The following is a 16,009-nucleotide window of genomic DNA, read 5'->3' on the forward strand; positions in this document are numbered from 1 at the left end:
TACCACCCCTCATCCCACCTCCATCTAGTGTCCAACAGCTAGAGTGGGGCTGTCACTCACAGAGAAGCTTGCCATTGTCCCCAACCCTAGCTCCAGAGCCCTGGCTCAAGGATTTTGCTGAGGGAGAAGGAGAGGGAAAGGCAGAACATAAAACAGCTCCTAAACTCTTCCCACACTTTGATTGGATTTGTGTGTAGAACAATGTCCCAGGGCATTGTTGAAAACAAAAGGCACAACGTCAGAAATTTAACACTCCACTATAATGATCCAGGCAAATCACTAAAACACAAATAAATAAATAATAAATCCTGGGAGGGGGAACCAGTATCCAGAGATACTACAATATATTATCTAAAATATTTGGTTTCCAACAAAAATTATGAGGCATATAAAGAAACAGGAAAGCATGATCCATAAAGCAGAAAGAAAGCAGTCAACACAAACTGCCAGTTAAAGTGGCCAGGTATTGGACTTAAGAGAAAAAGACTTCAAAATAGCCCTTACAAATATGTTCACAAAAAAATTTTTAAAGCATGATTAAAGAAGTAAAGGGAGGTATTATGACAATGTCACATCAAACATATAATATCAATAGATATAAGAATAATTTTTTAAAAAAACAAGTGGAAATTCTGGAGTTGAAAAATACAATAGGGACTTCCCTGGGGCACAGTGGTTAAGAATCCACCTGCCAACGCAGGGGACACAGGTTCGATCCCTGATCCGGGAAGATCCCACATGCTGCGGAGCAACTAAGCCCGTGTGCCACAACTACTGAGCCCGTGCACCACAACTACCGAAGCCTGTGCGCCTAGAGCCCGTGCTCTGCAACAAGAGAAGCCACCGCAATGGGAAGTCTGCGCACCACAACGAAGAGCAGCACCCGCTCACCGCAACTAGAGAAAGCCCGTGTACAGCAACAAAGACCCAAAGTGGCCAAAAAAAAAAAAAGTACAATGCAATTTTGAAGTTCACCAAAAGGGTTCTGAATAGTAGATATGAACTGTCAGAAGAAAAAAAAAAGTAGTGAATTCAAAGACAGAGCAACAGAGGTTACGTAAGCCAAAGAACAGAGGAAAAAAATGAAGAAAAATAAACTGAGCCTTAGAGAAATGATACCATTAAGTATACCAACATACACATAAAGGGAGTGCCAGCAGGAGGGGAGGGGAGAAGAGAGGGAAGAGCAGAAAAAATATTCAAATAGAGGTAGGTAGCTAGTAAGCCCCAAAGCCACAAATTATGTGAGTTCATTCATATGAAAATCCAGAATAGAGAAATCTATAGAGACAGAAAGTAATCAGTGGTTGCTTAGGTTTGGGGGTGGTAGGTAGGCTAGGAGGATGATTGGTTGAGGGTATGGGGTTTTGTTTTTGAGGTGATAAAAATGTTCTAAAATGACTGTGGTAATAGTTGTAATGTATCTGTGAACGTACTAAAAACCACTGAATTGTAGGTTTAAATAGGTGAATTATACAGAGTATGAATTATATCTCAATAAAGCTACTTTAAAAAAAATTTAACCCAGTTGCCCAGAGATAATTGCTCTTGTCATTGTTTTGGTATGTAAATGTTTAGTTAGAATTATCTGATTAAAGAAACAAAACCACAAATGACACAGCTCCATTAAAATAACTTAAAGCCCCTTTTAAGGCTTACGAAAAACAAAGATTTGTTGAAAGGCTACCATACCAGGTACTGACTGTATAAAGCATTTATTTGCTCACTTAATCCCCCCAAACCAGGCATTAGCACACTGTACATAAGGAAACAGTCCTAGAGGTCTAACAAACACTATACACTGGAGCCAAAATTGGAACCTATATTAGTTTCCTAGCACTGCCACAACAGAATATCACAGACAGGGTGGTTTAAAAAACAGAAACTTATTTTCTCACAGTGGAAGTCTAAGATCAAGGTGCCAAGAGGGCTGGTTTCTGGTAAAACCTCTCTCCTTGCTTACAGACAGCCACCTTCTTGTTGTATCCTCTCATGACTTTTTTCTCTGCACACATACTCCTGGTATCTCTTCCTTTTCTTTTAAGGACACCAGTCCTATTGGACTAGAGCTCCATCCTTATGACCTCATTTAACTTAAATTACCTCCTTAAAGGTCCTATAACCTCAAATACAGTTACACTGAGGGTTAGGGCTTCAACATTTTGGGGGATACAATTTGTCCATAAAGGAACTCAAATATAACTCTGGAGCCTGGTCCATAGTTCCAGAGGCTGATTTGATTATCGACCTGTTTTCTGCTGGAATACATGCTCTAAACCTGGTCTGAAGTTATCTGACGAGGATGGTCATGGTTTCACGTATATTACTGTGCTTGATCCTCACTCACAATAACATGGTGAGGCACGGTTGCAAACCATTTCCCCATTTCACACAACAGGTTCAGAGAGAACAAAGAGCCTTGCTGCAGACTGAATACTTTATTAAAAAGTTACATGAAGATATATGCCAGCAAAATGAGGGCCTAAAGCAAGAAAGAAGAAAGTGATCCAGAAAATAGTGGATCCAAGTCAAGCAGGCAATGATGTCCCAAACCCAGATGACAGAGGTCTGGCAAACCAAGAGAGAAGTCCAATTTGGGGAAGGTGATGAAAACTCCAAGAAGGAGATCTCCAGGAAATAGGGAATGAATAGAAGAGGCAGAAGACATGAGAAGAGGTTCATTTTTCAATTAAATCTTGAAGATTTGGTTAAGGCAACTTGGTAAGAGAATAAAAAAGAATTCAAACTTGACTCTAGGAACGTAGTGCTTTAATGGCACAAAGATTTTGAAACTGGAATATAGAAAAGGAAGCATAAACTTGCATATTAGGCAGCTCTGCAATAAAAAAAATTGTATAGACCTAACAATAACATAAATATTTCAATCAAGGAAGATTTAAGTCTGAACATAAATGTTATTATATATAAATAAGGATGTAGTTCAATGAATGAATTGAAAATAGTGACATAACTAGATTGGGAAAAGACAGAAGGGAAGGTGAGAGAGGATATCACTTAGCTAAATCTTCATCTATCTTAGCAGGAAGTCAATCAGTAGAAAATATCTAAAGTCGCTGAATCAAGACAGCTGTATGACTTTGTTGAGCAAAATATAGGTAACGTCATAATTAATTACTATAGCTAACATTTACTGAGTATTTACCACATAATAAAAGTTATTACATTTATTGGGCTTCCCTGGTGGCGCAGTGGTTGAGAGTCTGCCTGCCGATGCAGGGGACATGGGTTCGAGCCCTGGTCTGCAAGGATCCCACATGCCGCAGAGCAACTAGGCCTGTGAGCCACAACTGCTGAGCCTGCGCGTCTGGAGCTTGTGCTCCACAACAGGAGAGGACGCGATGGTGGGAGGCCCGCGCACCGCGATGAAGAGTGGTCCCCACTTGCCACAACTAGGGGAAGCCCTCGCACAGAAACGAAGACCCAACACAGCAAAAATAAATAAATAAACTCCTACCCCCAACATCTAAAAAAAAAAACAAAGAAAAATCTCCTTATAAAAAAAAAGTTATTACATTTATTAATTCTCACAATTCTGTGAGATAGGTACTATAATTAATCTCCATTTTGTAGATGAGGAAATTGAGACACAGGTTAAATAACTTGCTCAAGGTTACACAGTAAGTAGTGAAGCCAAGAAAAGAATCTAAGCAGTCTGGCTTCAAAACCTGTGTTATTAATCACCGCCTCTTAAAAGTTGTTAAAAATAGAAATAGTACTTATGGTTGCTTCTGAGGAGTGTGACCTAGGGGAGGAAAGTAGAGGGTTTAGGGAAGTAATTGTTGATTTTAATTCTAAGTCCTTCTGTTATATTTGATTTTTAAATTATGTACATTAACTCAAATGAAAAGACAGATAATATCAAATGTTGAAAGGATGTGAAACTGCTAGTGTGCCATAACTATTTTGAAAACTGTGTGGCAATTATCTGCTACACAGGGATAGATGCTTAACCTATGACCCAGCAATCCTAGATATCCAATAGAAATATGCATAAATGTTCACCAAAAAACATGTATAAGAATATTCATAACAGCAATATCCAATTGTCCATCAACAATAAAAGGGATAAATTGAGGTACATGTGGAAGACGCCACAGCAAATATTAATAAACAAAGTACATCAATACACAATAACATGGATTAATCTCACAAACATACTGCTGAGTCAAAGAAGCTAGAAAAACGATGTGTAAACACTATGGCTCAATTTATGTACAGTTAAGAAACAGGCACCTCCCTGCCCCACACCCAGAGCAATGGTGGTAGAAGTCAGGATAGTAGTTACTCTTAGGCAGAGCAGGGAAGGTAGTGTAGCATATGAGGGACTTTCTGGATGCTGGTAATAATTCTATTACTTGTTCTGATTGCTGTTTTGTTCATTTTGTAAAAATTCATTGAACTAAATTTTTACAGTTAGTGTACTTTTTAAGCAGTGAGTTACACTTCAGTAAAAGTTTAAAAGAAAAACATGTTTAATTTAAAAATATGTGTTACTCTGATAACATTTTTAAAATACATATTTAAAATTTTACACCTACAAGAGACGCCAAGCCTTCTTCTCATATGTGGATCTGAGATACTCTTTTTTAACATCTAAAATATGTTTTTGCTCCAAGATGTTTCTTCAAGACTGTTCTATAAGCACCCTGAATGCCAGCTGGTGACATCTCCATCACATGGCACAGTAAAACCGTTTGCAAACACTGTGATCTTTAGAGAAAAAGGGTTTACTACAAACCCAATATAAAAATATTCTGCAGTCTAAATCTACTCTTAACTTCAGCATGGGTTCTTGTGTCCTTGCCAAAATAATAAATCTGCTAGAGTTTTCAACTCAACAAAAGGGAAAACTTTCTAACAATTAGAGCCAGTCAAAAAGAACACAACTGTCTCAATGCACTGCATGCCTTCTATCTCTAAAAATATTCAGGTAGAGGTTGGATGAGGCTTCGTCAAGGAGGGAAGGTGTATAAAGAACACAAAATTTAGAACCATACAAACATAGATTATGGTCCCAACTCCGAGAGATGTGTTTCAGAATCATCAAGGGAGGGGAGCGTGGGAAGATACCGATGATCAAAAGTGGCCACAAGTTAATGATTGTCTGGCTACATGTATAATGGGGGTTCACTGAATTCTTAACTCTTGAGTAAGTTTGAAATTTCCCATAATGGAGAATTAGAAGAAGTTTGTTGTGCATACTAAAACAACCTGGGTTCTCTCTTCCTGTTTCCTTTCTCTTCTATATTTTCCTCAGCAACATCATTTGCTCTCACGGGTTCTATAAATTCCATATATTTCTGCTTAAAAGTAAATGGAACACCTTTGCTTCCAACTTGCTCCTCCTCTCCTGTTTTACTGGCACCACTGATTTCACAGACTCTAAGAAACCTGAAGTTACCTTTTACTTCCCCCTTTCTCACAACCAACCAGTTCCACCTCCATTTCCCCAACTTCATATGGCTAAAATATGTCTTCTACTTTTCTTCTGTGTTCCCCACTGGCTTGGTTCAGGTTTTCAACGATTACTTAGCATTTTATGACTTCTAAAATCGTGTTTCCTCTTCTTAAAAAAGACTATTTTCCTTTATTTATTTATTTTTATTTTTTATTTTTTAATGAACATTTAAGGTTCATATATAAAAGCTAACAGAGCAATAAGTCAATCATGAAATAACATACAGGGAAATAAAATGGAAAATAACTCATTTACAATTTCTCACCACTGAAGCACTACACACTGGCTGCAGTGAGGTGTGGTCAATGTTTCAGACAGTGGATGCTCAGGCCAAATGCCATGACTGTCATCACACTACTTTTTGTTTTAAGATCTTTTCTTTCTTGGTCATTGTTCAGTTAGTGGGGGGAGTCGGAGGGAGAGAAGTAAGTTTCATTCCCACCTCCCACCCAAAAAATATTTTTTAAGCAGTTAAATTTTTCCTTGGGGAAACATTGTATCTGTTAATCTAATGTACCATATATTTCTGTTATTAAATGTCTGCATAAATATTTGTTCATTCTATTTCTTAACATAAGGTCATGCAGTACTTTTAATTTCAGAACAGTACGAATTATCAAAGGTAATTAGTTTTGTACATAAATGCCCCCAGTTTCTTTTTCAATGAAAAATGTGCTCTTTGTGGTATTTGTTTCTTGTGAGAGTTGGTCAAGTAATAATCATGGAGTATTTCCTAAAATATTTACTTGCTGGGAAAATTTGTATGAAATGACATTCAAAGTATAAAAAACATTGTTGGGTAACACTTGTAACAGTTAAAAATATACTTGTTTGTAAACTATCAATGTAAGATACTGAGCATCTGAGTGTCAGAGCCATTGTCTCCTGTTTTTCTGGAAAGTGGCTTGATTTGTCAATGTGACATCTTTGAAACATCTGACATTATATATAGAAACATCAAGGCAATATTATTTGTACATATTATTAAATATGCAAAAAGTTCCTGAAAGATAGTGCCCAAATAAGGGAGGTCTCCCAAGCTCAACCTCTCCTTGGTGCCCGTCACTGAACGTATGGCTGTCTTGGAGTTTGGGAGCATGGCAGCTCATCTTGGAGAGGTAGCCCCTTTAATCACTGGCTCCCTATTCAAATATGTTGCCCAGTAAACTAGGTTGAAAGTGCCAAACAGGACTGGGAGTATAATTCGGGACATTTTGTGGATCTTGCTGATGCTGTTGTAAGTCTTTTTGTTTTCAGAAGTCTTGTCTTCAGGTTTTACTGAGGCTGAAGAGGCATTTGAGGTCCCTGCCGGGGGTCTGCTCCTTTGCGATGTTTGGGGGGTGGGTCATCTTCCCAGTAGTATAAGCATTTATTGATTTATTTAGTGTAAGTTCACACTCCTTTTTCTTGATCTTGGCTGCTTCCAAGGCTTTTTTGCCGTCACAGGCCCAGCCTCTCTTTGTGAAATAGTTGACGGTGGCAAACTCAATCAGCACAGAGAACACAAAAGCGTAGCACACGGCTATGAACCAGTCCATGGTCGTCGCATAAGCCACTTTGGGCAGAGAGTTTCGGGCACTGATGCTGAGGGTTGTCATGGTCAGCACCGTGGTCAACCCAAACACTGTCCTGGCTGGGACTGATTCTTGGTTCAGCCAAAAGGACACTTGCGACAAGATCACAGTCATTATGCAGGGGAGATAGGTCTGGATGACAAAGTACCCTATCTTCCTCTTCAGACGGAAATGAGCCGTCATGATTGTGTATTCACCTGTGCTGGTGCTGATGTTCTCTGTGCCCACTGTCTGCCCCATCAGGTGGTATTGGTTCAGCCTGGAGCCGTCTTCTGCCACCACCACCGACTTGGCTGTGCCGTTGGTCCAGACATAGACAACTTCGGAATGAGGATATGCATAGCTGCCAAATTTCAGAGGGCAGGCATGGGCATCCATCGGAAGTCTTCAGGTTGCACTGGGCACTCTGCTGAGATGGTCAAGCGCATGGTGTACAGCAGAGTGCCATCATACTCCAGCCGCAGCAGCTTGTTGGGCGTGGTCATGTTGTGGGCGATGGACTTCTTCCCATTGTAGAAGAAGGTGTCTGGAGTCCAGATTTTGCTGGCAAGGAGGTTGTTGAGAGGCAGGCGCTGCATGGGACCTTTAAACTGAAGCCTTTCGTCTTTCCAGCTTTGTCAGAAAAACACGTCTATGGTGCATTCCATTTCCGTGTCAGACACTGGGCCGAAGCTGGTGACGTAGATGTCCGTTCTCACCTGAGTGACACGCTCTCTGAGCCCAGGCCTCAGTCTGGTGTTGTAGCCATCCAGGAGCCCATCCAAGATCCTGGTGAATATTGTAATGTTGTCATTGGTTTCATCTTTTACAGAACTGGTTGGCATTTGTGAAAAGCCAAAGTGACTGGCTAAGTTCATGGAAACAGAAGGAGGTTTTTGATCATGATAAGGCTAGAGAACGTTCCATTGTCCATTCCCAATAAGAATAGCTGAAGCAGATAAATTTGGAAGAATAACTGTTCCTTTCTCCACCTTGATCTTGAAACTTTCTGAAATATTTGCCACGCGTTCAAAGTCAGCAAGCTACTCCTTGTTCTGCAAGGTGCCTGCGCGCCCGCCCAGGAAGGCAAGCCGTCAGCGAGGGTGCATCCTCCTCCTCCTCCGCCTGCTCTCAACCAGCTGGCAGGAGCGGAAGGCCAGTGCGGTGTCACCGCCCCATGCTGCCAGCGTGAACTTCCCCAGTCCTCCCGGGCGAAGGGCTCCGGTGCCCCCCACCGCGCTCCTGCCGCCATCCTGCGGCTCCGCTCCGCAACTGAGGCCGCGCTCTGCCCTGCTGCAGATACCCCCCAAAAAAGACTATTTTCTTAACCAAAAGCAAAAGTCCGTGTCTTTTATTTTCTTTAATAAAACACTACCTCACAGGATTATTACAAAGATTTAGGAGTTCATACATGTGAAGCACCTCGTAGAATTCCCAGCATGTAACAGGTACACGAATCCTGGTTTTCTTCCTTCTCTGTGCTTGAGTCTCATCAAACTGGCTTCCTTACTGAATCCCTAAAGATATCATACAGTGTCCTGATTCTGTTCCTTTGCTATTTCTCCTACCTACACTGAACTTCCATCCCATCTTCCTATGTCTAAAGCTACACTATCCCTTAACAAGCAGCTCAAATGTCATCTCATCCCTTCAACAAATATGTTTACTGTATTCAAGGATAGAGAGACCAATCAAAGTCAGGCACTCAGAGACTACAGACTTATTTCAGGGTCAGGAATGCAAGCATCACTACATCCTGCCCAAGGAAGAGAGGAGAACAAGTAGATATAAATTAGGTAATTGGGAGTTCTGTGTGGTTTTTGCCTTTCAGTCTGACAGTCTTGACTCTCTCACATTAGGAACAAACATAAATGTGCTCCCAAATCTCCTAAACCAAATATATAAACTAGATAAATCAGTGGTGATTGTTTCAAATTGTGTCTTCATTTACGTTCTTCAGAGGCTCCTCAGTGGTCCTTTAAATAATGAGTTCCCCTGCTGCACTTAAATATCATCACAAACCTCTATTAGCCATTACTTGTATGGTGCACATTATTATGCAAAGTATGGCTCACTAATACAAAACTACATGTAACTAGAAAGAAAACAAAGTACAAATAGTTCGAAACATTCTTAATTTTCTATATTCGTAAACCATGAACATAAATTTCAAATCTATTTTACGTAGACAATTCAACTGATATTACATTAAAAAGACAATTCATACACCAAGCTCCTCCACACTTAGCAAGGTTAACACAGCCACATTATTTCTCCTGAGAGACGTGTCTGCCTGCTAATCACTCTGATCCCATAACTAGCCCCACATGGTAAGCTCCTTTTCACTATTCAAGTTCTTCAGAGCCACCTCCTCTCTAACCAGCACCCCTACCCCCCCCACCATCTGGTCACTGCTTCCCCATCTATGTTCTACAAGCACTTTATACACACTTCTGTTATGCCACTAATCACCCCATTTACATGTCTGTCTCTCTGTAGTTCTCCCACACCTCCCACTCCTCCCAACTAAACAGGGAGTTGCCTGAGGAGAGGAAACATATATGGCAGGTAGTACAGAACTGTGGTAAGAGCAGACTCTGTAGCCAGACAGCTTGGCTTGGGATCCCATTCTGCTGCTTCGTAGCAATATGACCCTGAGCAAACTCTTGCCTTTAAGCCTGTTTCCTCATATGCAGAAGGAGGATAATAATTACACCAACCTCACAGTGCTGTTATAAGAATTACATGAAATAATTTAAAGCACTTAGCATCCCTCACTTCTCAGCTTCTTTGTGGCATGGTAGTTTAAAGCAGTGTTAAGGACACAGGTTTTAGTTAGGGCTTGGTTTCGAATTTTAGGTCCAACACTTATTAGCTCTGAGACCTTGGGCAAACTATTTCAACTTTGAGAGCCTCAGTCTCTTCATCTGTAAAAGTAGGATAATAACTAGCATCTATGTTAGGGTTACTGTAAGGATTAGACGAGAAAGTTCACATAAAGCCTCTGGCACAGGGAAGTGCTCTAGAAATATTTCCTATCAAGCTTTCTATTTATTTATTTGAAGGCTGGTCTCCTAGAGACATGTCAGACAGCAAACTTCTTTCCTTCCACAAGGAACTATATCAGGACTCAGCATTTGCCAAGTATGATGTTCAAGGTTATAGCTGTTTGTCTTCCTTGGACTTCAGATTTCCCACGGCCATGATTTCAGTCACTATACTAGTTGTCCTTTGTGAGGATATAAACTTGCAAGTGCAAGGAAACAAGTTAATAATAGCCAGTGCGCTTTCCTACCTTAGGTATCACCTTTATACCTCCGTGTCATTAAGCTTCTTAACTAAGGCTTATATTAAACTGAATATATTAAGAAACTGACTTAAGGAAACCCATGCAGAATTGTTCTATTTATGGAATTCCTTGGTGTGCACTAGGCTGACAAAGTTCATATTTGGGAAAATGATTTTAATTTCTGTACTCCTAGGGAGAAAAAAGTACTCCTAAGTGGTAATGAAACTAAAATGAACAAGGATAACAAATACTGTTACACAGAAACATTTCCCACCTGCTCATCCATACACCGTCTACCTAATATGAAAGCTTCACTTTTACCTGAACTCCTAATTCTGCACAGACTGATCAAGATCTAAAATGCTTCAAAATTTTCTGAAGCAGTTTTATATATACGTTGAACAAGAGTGATAATAGAGGCTGTAAGTCCCTCATAACAGAACTCAATAGCTGGTGACTCAAAGATGAGTCAATGTTAACTGATCTCCTATGCAGGAGAGAGATAAAGTATCAAATGAGATGAGTGGCTCAGGGAACCAAAGTAATTCTCTTGACCATGTCTAATAAATCGCCTATCTTTTTATGTTCATCACAACCTACAATGTGAAGGTCTCTTACCGTAGCCTATGATCAATTAAATTGAAACTCTCAGCTTTCACAAAGCTAAGAAAAAGGGCAGAGCAGTGAGAACTGTCCTCAAATCCCAACTCCTTCTATTCCTCTCTACCAGCTTTCCAATACATGCCTTTGAATACGGAATATAAAAATTACCACTTTATATGACTCTAGCACATTTACAAATTACATAATAATTTCATAGACATCCTTGATTCTCAAAACTCATAACAATGTACAGCATTATAAGTCTTATTTTACATGTGAAAAAACTAAGGATAAAAAAAAACTAAGGATGAGGAAGTTCAAGTAATAGCTTTCTGTGATCACATAGCAAATGGTACAGTCAAAACTGCAACACATCCACCCAGCCTGTGCTCCTTACAACACCAAGATGTACAAGCAATACTATAAAGCAACAAAAAAATGTATGTATTTAATATTCATTAAAGCTGACTCAGAAAGTGAGGCAATAGGGGTATCTCCTTTACATATGGCAAAAAATAAACTTCAGGTTAGACCAGCAGTTCTCAAATATTCTGTTCACAGGGCCCCTATACATTTAAAAAACTTATTAAGGACTCCAAAAAGCTGTTGTTTATATGGGTTATATGAATTCATATTTGCCACATTAGAAACTAGAAATAATACGTTTAAACATAAGACTACAAAAGCTCACATTCCATTAGCCTTCAGGGTGATGATGTCATCGCATATCAGGAAACTCCTGGAAAATTCCATTGTACACTTATGAGAAAATGAGAGTGAAAAAGGTGAATAACATGTTTGTATTATAATGAGAATAGTTTTGACTTGGTAGACTGCCCTGTAAGGCTCTCAAAGTCCAAAGGGGTCCTCAAACCATACTTTGAAAACCATTAGTAACAACTCTTAGTCATGGCAAATCTTCTTAAATTCCAAGTTGTAACTCATTATTTTACTTTAAGTACATTGTTTCTCACACTAGATTAAAAAAAATCTTGAAGGAAGGAAGGACTGTTTTATTTATTCCCTCACTGCGCTAATTCTCTTTGCAGTGCACTGTGCCCTGGACAAAGATGGTATCAAACATTTACTGAGTAAACTGAATCTCCTCTGAAATCTAGTGGATGGGGGAAAAGAAAACATCTTATGCCAAAATTATCACCTCCCTACTATGTAAAGATAAGAAAGATGAAGTATGTAACACAGAGGTCTGTCTTAAGTCAGTTAGCTGTATTGAACAGACAAAAACTCCATTCCAGATATGAAGTAAGAAACAGCAAAAGATTTGAACAAGAGAAATGAGGCAAAAGTTAATACTTTAAGGTTATAAATGTCCAGCTTTCCCCTCAATTTTCTCTATCCAAATAAAAGTAGCAAAGCATTTTCTGAACTATAAATGATTTTTAATATTATCTATATCTATGCTACACTTAGTTCATAACGAATCACCTAACTAAAGTCAGAACTTATTTTTTTTTAATTTAATTAATTTATTTATTTTTGGCTGTGTTGGGTCTTCATTTCTGTGCGAGGGCTTTCTCTAGTTGCGGTGAGCGGGGGCCACTCTTCATCGCGGTGTGCGGGCCTCTCACTGTCGCGGCCTCTATTGTTGCGGAGCACAAGTTCCAGACGCACAGGCTCAGTAGTTGTGGCTCACGGGCCTAGCTGCTCTGCGGCATGTGGGATCTTCCCAGACCAGGGCTCGAACCCGTGTCCCCTGCATTGGCAGGCAGATTCTCAACCACTGCGCCACCAGGGAAGCCCAGTCAGAACTTATTAAATGAAAATATATTAAAGATGATTTGTACCTGCACATTTAGGAGAAATTCCTACATTACACCTATGCAGAAGTAACAGAGAAGTGAATAATAACGCCACCTCATTCTTTTCTCTAAGAACTTTAAAAACTTTAGATTTTTGTTTCATTCAGTATCAAAAATTACAAGTTACATGACTTACCCAACTATGCACTAAATAAAGAAATCCACAGTAAACAGATGTTCCTAATCATATAATCCTACTATTTCAGGGCAAGAGGCTGAGTTACTTTCAAGAAAAACCTTAAGAGCACAGAGGCTCCAACAATTATTACCACAGATTCTGGTCTAAAATGCTTGTTGAGTGGCATGAATCTCAGAATGAATCCAAATCCTAACTCTATAGTACTAAAAAATTCAAATAGTTTGAATAATTTACTTAAATATTTTAAGTAAGCAATTTACCCCCAAAATGGCTTATAATTTAGATAAATTGTATTCATGGGCTTTACTACAGACTAAGATGGTCATGAATTTTCTCCTTACACTTCACTAATTTCAAAATAGCTGAACTAAATTCAATCTGTGCTATCTACCACTCCAGCAACAGTAAACAAAAGGAATCTTTTTTTTTTTTTTTTGCGGTACGAGGGCCTCTCACTGTTGTGGCCTCTTCCGTTGCGGAGCACAGGCTCCGGACACGCTGGATCAGCAGCCATGGCTCACGGACCCAGCCGCTCCGCGGCACGTGGGATCTTCCCGGACCGGGGCAGGAACCCATGTCCCCTGCATCGGCAGGCGGACTCTCAACCACTGCACCACCAGGGAAGCCCAGGAATCATATTTTGCTGCAAACATTTACTTAAATTCTTACCATGTCAAGAGTCTGCAATTCTAGTTCTGATTAAAATCCAAAGTTAAATACTGAGAACTAATAACCTTTCCAAATATTAAAATAGATGAGGCATACTCTTTGTAAACTTTCCAAAAATAATATTGTACTTAATAATAGTGAGAACAAAATAAAATTTTCAGTGTATTATAAAAATAATTATCGGGCTTCCCTGGTGGCGCAGTGGTTGAGAGGCCGCCTGCCAATGCAGGGGACACGGGTTCATGCCCCGGTCCGGGAAGATCCCACATGCCGCGGAGCGACTGGGCCCGTGAGCCATGGCCGCTGAGCCTGCGCGTCCGGAGCCTGTGCTCCGCAACGGGAGAGGCCACAACAGTGAGAGGCCCGCATACCGCAAAAAAAAAAAAAAAAAAAAATTATCACAATGAAATTAGCTATGGAAGAATGGCTCTTAACTTCAGCCTCAGCAACTTTCACAGAACTAAAAGCTTTGAATTATTTACTTGCTTGACCAAATAACTAAGGTAGCGAGACTGTGTAGTCAGCAACCACATTCATCCTTAGTAATAAGTATGAGTATAATCTAATATGCATGAAAAGCTATTGTGTGAAAAGAACAATGAATGAGTGTGCACACCACACCAGATGCACTATTTAGTAGATACTGATGTCTGCATGAAATAGCTGTACTAAGAAAACAACACAGTCATTTTTCAAAACAGAGATTCTTATAGCCAGCTACTAAACAGAAATAATATCTTCCCCATTATTGCTACTTAAGATTTTACAGCAAAGAAAACAACAGTCACTTATAATTACAGATTATATAGGAGGATATGGAGTTGATCCTGGCAGAAACACCATTTCTAAACATACGTAGGTTACAAATACCTATTCAACTGGCACATACCTCACCAATGAAACAAGTACACATAACAGGTACTTAATACAAAAGAATAAACTCAACTAAAACATCTTTACTATGTTTGCTAATCAGCATTTTTGTTCTAAGTACATATCACGAAGAATTATGCTGGAGAGTGGGAAATTGTGTAGCCTTTTTTTTTTTAAATCAAAGTTATGCAAATCAGAGCATGGACATTCCAGTAATCCACCTACCATATCATCAGCTCCATTCTCCCTACAATACATGAAGAATTTATGGGAATAAAGACCCAATGTGCTGACTAGAGAAGAAATACATGTTCTAAAGCATTCTGCTGGTTTCAGGAAAACTGGTAATTATGCACCAAACCAGTGAAAATAAGTTTTATTGTTATTCAATATCAGTCCAAGGGAACGATGATAATCTGCAGTTTATCAATATTGGACCTTTCCTAAGAATGTGAAATTAAAACGCAAGGCTTCTGGAGTGTCAGAGAAGGTTGCAAACACATTTGTGTTTTGTCTTTGTGTGTGGGAATGACAGGAGGAGAGATGGTGTCAGTAAGGTGCCTGACAGACCTTGAAGTCAGCACTATGAACTGTTGGAAACCTCAATCAGCATCATTCGAGTGCGTGTGTGTGCCTGTGTATGTGTAGGGGAGAAGGCATTCCTCTTCAATACTGATTTTACAGTCAGAACTGGGTTATATATCATTATTCTGTGTTTATAACAACAACCTTCAACCATTAAAAAAAAGGTTAATATGTTCTATACATTCTATTTAAAGAAATTCAATTAACAGGTATTCTTTAGACAGACTAACTTCTAAATCCCAGGACTTCAGTTACAAGGCTGAGTTCATTTTGTGAAAATTTATTAACTGTATACTTATGATTTGGGCAGTTTCTGTATATACACACAGAAACATACACACACACACTGTGTCAGTAAAAAGTCTGTGCAAAAAAAAAAATTCTGCGTTTAACAGGCTAGTGTACTTTTTTATATAGGATAGTCAAAAAGTGATACGGAAGCAAGGAACTGAAAAGTGAAAGGGTGAGCTCTTTGGCTATCTGGGGGAAAAACATTCTTGGAGAAGGACTAGCAAAGGCCTTGTGATGGGTGCAAGCTTGGAGTGTGAAACACCCAGGAAGCCAGAAAAGAGTAAGTGAGAGGAAGAGTTATAGAAAATAAGAGTTACAGAAAATAAGGTATGGCCGAAAGTGGAGTACATCAGTAAATGACTTAGACCAATGCATAGTGCCTGGAGAAATGTCTATGTTACACCTACAAACCAATTTTCAGGGTCACATTTATATTATACTCCCCACTTTATTATTAAGGAGAAAAGGATGGGGAGATGGAGAGGGAGGGAGAGATGGGGAGGGGAAGATGGAGCGGGAGGGACAGAGGAAGAGACAGGCACCTCCTCAGCATATAAGAGGCTTGTATTTGCGTGTTTGAGCACAGAGCTGGGTGTACAACTCAAACTTAACGCTTCGGTATATCAGAGGAATGAAATTAAAACGGAGAGGAGTACATTTATTCAGCAGGTATCATATGTGACATTTATTATCTCCAATTAGATAGAT

At 39.5% G+C, this 16,009-nt stretch overlaps 1 protein-coding gene and 1 pseudogene across 2 annotated transcripts in view; both read right to left on the minus strand.

Annotated features, from left to right (window-relative positions):
• The window catches only part of PDZD8 (PDZ domain containing 8), an 87,419-nt gene that overhangs the window by 62,846 nt on the left and 8,564 nt on the right, over positions 1-16,009 (minus strand). The gene's annotated exons all lie outside the window — the stretch shown is intronic.
• On the minus strand, positions 6,390-9,322 carry LOC309795106 (gamma-aminobutyric acid receptor subunit alpha-5-like; annotated as a pseudogene). Its single transcript has one exon. The product of its transcript is annotated as a gamma-aminobutyric acid receptor subunit alpha-5-like (transcript).

Source organism: Mesoplodon mirus, assembly GCF_964341445.2.
Source record: "Mesoplodon mirus genome assembly, chromosome: 2".
Taxonomy (NCBI): Eukaryota; Metazoa; Chordata; class Mammalia; order Artiodactyla; family Ziphiidae; genus Mesoplodon; species Mesoplodon mirus.